Raw genomic sequence first — 6000 nt, 5'->3', positions numbered from 1 at the left:
TAAAAAATTGAATTATGAAATGATTGAAACATTCAAGAAAGAAAGACTTAGGAGGAGTATTGTGGGATTTGGAAAAAAAAAACAGAAAATGCGATTAGAGTTTAGCAGCAGAGCAGAAGCCTAATGGCTTGCTCCTTTTCCAGTAACTATTCTTAAAAAAAAATGGAAGCCAGCCATGACTGTTTCATGCTACCGAAACACCTTGCTGGGAGAAGGAAAACATTGAACGAACGACTTGTTCTGTATTGCAATGTCTCTACATAAGAATTGTCTACTTGAGAATTGTCGGGCCTTCAGATGTAAGATGCCAAAATGTCATGCAATGGAGATGAAAGTACTGGTAAGTCTTTATGCATGCAGAGTGGAGTCATAGTGTGTAACAGGGATAAAAGACGAACATTCATGCAGAAAATCTCCTGAGTTTCAGTCACCTGATTGTGCATGCAGTACCTTGAAACCAAATTCCACTAATGTCATCTTGACCATATGGAAGTAGAAAGTAAAAGATGAATGCATTTTTCAATAAAATCAATTGGAACAGTTTCTGGGGGCAGGGAATCTTCCCCTCAGCTCATGTGGACCCTTCAAGCCAAACCCCCTCACAGATAGGGAGGTCCTAGCTGGACAAGCAGCAGCTAACGGCAAGCTATGCAGTTTTAGCTGGTTAGACTCCAGAAGTTACTCCAACTACAGTCTGGGGTCCCCAAGTCTTAGCTCTTGCCAACCTGCACCTAAGTGGAGTCCTGCAGCTCAGTGGTTAGAACACTCGCTTTGCAAGCGAGAGACCTGAGTTCAATTCCAGGCAGAGGGCGAAACCTTGGGCAAGTTTCTTTACTCCACACAGAGCCTAATAATAATCCTTCCAAAACAAAACAATAATAAATTGGTCATTTTCAATCTACAACTGTTTGTGGGACATTGCTGTGTGCAATTGGCTGCCGCGTTTGCCCACAAATATACAATCAATTCACTTTACAGTGTGTTCTGTGAAGCGCTATATCAAATGCAAGGATTATTATTATTATTAATACTTTCCAGAATTAGGTAAGCAGGATGTGTACCTCCAGGGAGAGAGAGTGCATTCCAACAATCTATCTGGAATTAACATGTGTAGATGGGTACGTGGAATTCTCAATTTGGTTTGGATACTCTTAAACACGGTGATTGGTTTCCACATGTGTCTGACATAGCTGATTTAAAAAAAAAAGTAAAAATATAGTTTCCATGGACTTACAATAATTAATTTTGATAATTGTGTCAAGCTCTGTAATAATAATCTGGTCACTCAATCCATTACTATTTGTGGGATCCTGCTGTGTGCAAATGGCTGCCGTGTTTTGCCCACAAAAATATAATCACTACACTTAGTATATTCTGTGAAGTGCTTGAGACTTCTTAAATACGTGATAAGGCATTATATCAAATGCAAGGATTATTATTTATTCCTGAAGGTTTTTCATTTCCTTTGCTATACTTTGAAAGCAACTGGTGCAAAACACCAGTGGAACTGCCACCACGTGAACAGACTGCACCCAATTATCTTTTGATGTTTTGGCTGAAATTTTCAATGCCTTTAGATACATAGTCACGCACTAACAAAATATTGTATGTAAATGAAAACACTATTAACATTGAAAAATGCAGAGAGGCTGGGTTTCTTGGTGCACTTTGCCCTCTGTCAAAACACTTTACAGTATATCCTGTGCTAAAAGCAAGCCTTTAGATTAAGACTTTAGTAATCCACAGCAAATCCCCATTTTACAACATCAGCTCTTCCAAAGAAAAAGTTAATTATTGTGATGCACATTGAATTTTTATGGGTAATGAGAGAATTGCCCTAGATTTCCCTATTCTCAAAGTGGCTGGGAAAGGGCCACTTTGAAAGCTTGATGAAGGATATTTGTTATGTATGCCTTTAAGTGATGGGAACTGGATGACATTCATATTTGAACATTTGAGCTTTACTGTGCCGCCTGAGGCAGAGTATGAACAACTCTTCATTCACTGCTTGCTGCTCTAAGAGTAAAATTTTCCACTCTGTGAATGCTCACCTTTGTTTCTCCAGGCTTTCTCCATAATAATGCAGATCCACTTTCTGTACCCCAGGCTGCAGTGACAATCGATACAGACCTTCATTTAACAGTCTTACTCAGATAACTTTCAGCCAAGTGCTGACTCCTACTAACTGGTTCCCATTCATCTAGATTAAGATTGGAACTCCGGGTCTCTTTTGGATGACATTTTGCCCTTAAATTTAATACATGCAATGATCCAAATTCTTATGTTTCAAAGAACAGAGCGCATGAAATGAGAAAAGTTATCAACACCACTGGAAATGGATCGGTTGCACTTTATCTCTTGCACAAATTTTTCTTTGAGCACTCCCAGCAAATCAATTAAAAGCTTCTGAACATCTGTTTCTACCACAGTAATCTGCCTCTCCTACAGACATTCCTATATCTGGGCACATCAGAACAGAAATTACATCCAGTGGAAAATTAAATTTCAGTATGTAGTTTTGCTTAAACCCTCAAAATGTTTCTCAAGCAGGTACTTTTTCAATTAACTTGAAGGAGTTGATCTGCAGAGCATAAACCCTGTTCAGCTCAACGTCAAAGCTTGTATTATTGGAAAACAGGAATTTTCCCCTGGTGTCCCAGATGGTTATTCACATCATGGCTGTTTGTAGGACTTTGCTCTGCAAAATGGATGGTGCATTTACCAACAAACGGTTGCTAAGCACAATAGCAATCATTGATAAAGATGCAAATTTTTTATTTTGTATGATGCCAATCCCTAAAACACAAGCACCTTATTACAGCTCCTGTTCAGTGCTGAGTAATTCTGTTAAATTCTGAGACATTTTTGATGTAAGTGGCATATTAAAATTCAAGTTGTTTTTGATCTATTTGAACTATTTTCTTTCCCCTCCTTTCATCTCATTGTCCTGCCCTTTTGTAATATACGGTTCCCTGGATGTTTGGGCAACTTCTGGTACCTTGTCCAAGTGGTCTTTGTTAATCTCTGAGCTATGAGCAAGTGTCGTCAGGTGATTCAACCACAGAGCACCATTTCCAAACCAGATTCTATCATTGCTGGACATTGGAATGAGAACCCTGGCTGATATTTACTTGGAACATGCTGAGGTCAATTGCAGCAGGTCTGTAACTGGAATGAGAGCTGAACTCAGCTCAGCACTTAATCGAAGAACTGACAATATCTACAACATTCACATCTCTGGGTTGATTACTTGCTGCAAGGATACAGTGTCATTTCTGAAAATATTTTCCTTAGATGTTGATGTGAAAACCTTTGAGCTGAAACTCATTTCCAAACCAATTGGAAAACACAGAGCTGTTGGGATTTGCCTTGGTAGATTCTGTAACTATTTGGTTTCTTGGGTGGAGGTAAGCAAGTATAGCTTGTATGCAGCACATTAAAGTTTCCCTGTGCCAAGAATGCGCCCTCTCTCCCTGGAGAGATGCATCCTGCTCACCTACTTCCGAGTTTTAAGTGCAGGTTGGTAAGAGGCAAGTCTTGGGAACCAGTGTGTGTGTTGGGGCCCTGCTAGAGTCTAACCAACTAAAACTATAGAGCTTGTTATTCAGAGCATTGTGCTGCATGCAAGCTCAAGGTCAGGACTTTGTTACTCTGCCAGGTTAACACTTCAGTTCAAGTGTTAGGGATATGTTGCATTGAGAGGTGCTGTCTTTCGGATGAAATGTCAAACTGACTTCCCACCTACCTGTTCAGCTGGAAGCTAAAGATCCCATGGCACTACTCCCAAGAGAAAGGAGTTTCTCCTGATGTCCTGCCCAACAATTCCCCAGATAAAACTCGTCATTTACACTGTGGCTGTTTGTGGGAGATTGCTGTTGCAAATTAGCTGCTGTTTGCCCACTAAATACAGAATGACTAAATTTTAGTCCATTTTGAGACAACAACAAATAACATTTGTAAAGCGTCTTTCACATCAGGAGGACATTCCAAGGCGCTGGACAATCAGGGATCCACACACGAGCTGGTGGTTGGGATCAGTACAGGGGGGTAGGAGGGTTACCGAAGGCACAGTCAAAGAGGATCTTTGTTCTGGAGTTCCGGAGAGTGGGCAGAGAGGCTGAAGGTAGCGGGACATGAAGCAGGCCTGAACACTAAGTAGAGGAATGAACCTTCAATGGTGGGGGGTAAGGAGGTTACAGAGGTAAGGAAGAGCCTTGAAGGTGAGGATCAGGATCTTGAACTTTATCCCCTGAGTGATGGGGAGCCAGTGGAACTGGGCGAAGATGTGGGTGATAGGGTTGTGGATCTTGGTGTGGGAAGACACGGGCTGCAAAGTTCAGGATGATCGATATGCAGCCTGTGGAGAGTGGAGTTGGGGAGGCCAACAAGCAGGGAATTTGTGTAGTTGTGCCTGGGATATGATGAATAAGTGGATGAGGGTCTCGGCAGCCTGCGGTAAGAAGACTATGGTGGAGCCAGGCAATGTTGCGGGGGTGGGAAAGGCGGAGCGGGTCATGGCATGGATTTGGCAGATGAAGGATAGTTGAGGGTCGAATAGGACACTGAGTTTCCGCATTTGCTCCGTGAGGTGAAGAGTGCATCCATGAAGGGTGATGATGCTGTCAGCCCCGAGGTATAGAGGCGTTGACAGAAGCCAAGCAGAAGGGCCTCGGTCAAGTTGACATTCAACTTCTCATCCTCCAGAAGAGACGCATTCCAGAGGTCTCATCAAATGCAATGTTTTATCACAAATACAGTAGTTTCTCACTGCCAATTATCCAGTTTTTGTATGTGGGTGAGGGTGTGTGTGTGTGTGTGGGGGGAGATGTTGGGGGGGTACATTTTGCAGATTTAAATGTGATTTTTAATGAATTAGAGACGCGCCCAAACATCCAATCGGGCGGTTCTTATTGAGCTGCGCGTGGAGAAAAACTGGGTTTGGTGGGTTCCTTCCCCCATCTCTCTCTTCTCTCTCCCCCATCCCTTCTCTCTCCCCCCCCTCCCTCCCCCCCCCTCCCTCTCTCCCCCTCTCTCTCCCCCTCCCCTCTCTCTCTCCCCCCTCTCCCCCCCCTCTCTCTCCCCCATCCCCCCCTCCCTCCCCCCATCCCCCTCCCCCATCCCCCCTCCCCCCCCCTCTCTCCCCCTCCCCCCTCTCTCTCCCCCTCCCCCCTCTCTCCCCCTCCCCCCTCTCTCTCTCCCCCTCCCCCCTGAAGACCTTTACTTTTCTTACAGTTTGAAAAAGCACTGAGTCGGCCTCGCCGTTGACCTCTGACAGTAGGCGACACATCAATATATACTCGAGCTACTTTTTTTTTCGGGGGGCGACAAACCTACGGCATTCCTTCAATATCCGGGGAAAATAACCGTTGGTGCCGGTTCTCGCGCGCGCCGCGCGCCGGGGAGGGGGAGGGGGGAGGGAGGGGGAGGGGGGGCTCCTGCTCGAGGGGAAGCGGTTGGTGACGCTCGTGGCGCCGCGGAGGCGGGAAGTGACTCGCGCCTCGTTTGCATTTTCCAGGAAGAGAAAAAAAAATCGATTGGATAAGTGCGTTCGGGCGACGGGAACCAGAGGTTTATAAACTCGGTTAATTGTATCCCCCCCAACGGCTAAGAGTTTATATTCTGTGTGTGGGGAGAAGGGGAATCAGGTAAGAGTTAAAGGGGGAGTTAAAACAGTTACCGGAGGAAGAAGGTCGCGTCAGGCAGGAAGGAGAGAGAGAGACGAGTTCAAGTCGTGTTATTGGGGAAGAAAGAAGAGAAAGAAAACCGTTGTTTGCTGAATTAAAAACCTCCACCGGAGAACAAAAGGACCTATTCAACGAGGGAGAAAAGGTAAACAATTCGGCCAAATTCCGCTTGGGAATGCAGATGAATAGGGTGTATTGATCCTCCGCATACCCTTGGAGCGATCCCGGTTTTTCGGGCTAGAAAGATGAGGGAAAATAAATTCCGAGGGACGGTATCCCTTTGTCTCGTGAAAAGCGATCCCCCCCTCCGCCCAAA

The 6000-nt window shown here is 44.6% G+C and overlaps 1 protein-coding gene across 1 annotated transcript in view; it reads left to right on the top strand.

Annotated features, from left to right (window-relative positions):
* The first annotated feature begins 5421 nt into the window (after positions 1 to 5421).
* The window catches only part of LOC103181873 (sodium- and chloride-dependent GABA transporter 2), a 50614-nt gene continuing 50035 nt past the window's right edge, over positions 5422 to 6000 (top strand). Inside the window, exon 1 of the mRNA XM_007898632.2 lies at positions 5422 to 5829. The gene's annotated coding sequence lies outside the window, so the exon portion shown is untranslated. The remainder of the gene's footprint in view (positions 5830 to 6000) is intronic.

The sequence above is a fragment of the Callorhinchus milii genome, unplaced genomic scaffold (assembly GCF_018977255.1).
Source record: "Callorhinchus milii isolate IMCB2004 unplaced genomic scaffold, IMCB_Cmil_1.0 Scaffold5, whole genome shotgun sequence".
NCBI lineage: Eukaryota > Metazoa > Chordata > Chondrichthyes > Chimaeriformes > Callorhinchidae > Callorhinchus > Callorhinchus milii.
The sequence above is the reverse complement of the archived record's forward strand: the minus strand, read 5'-3'. Positions and strand labels throughout refer to the sequence as shown.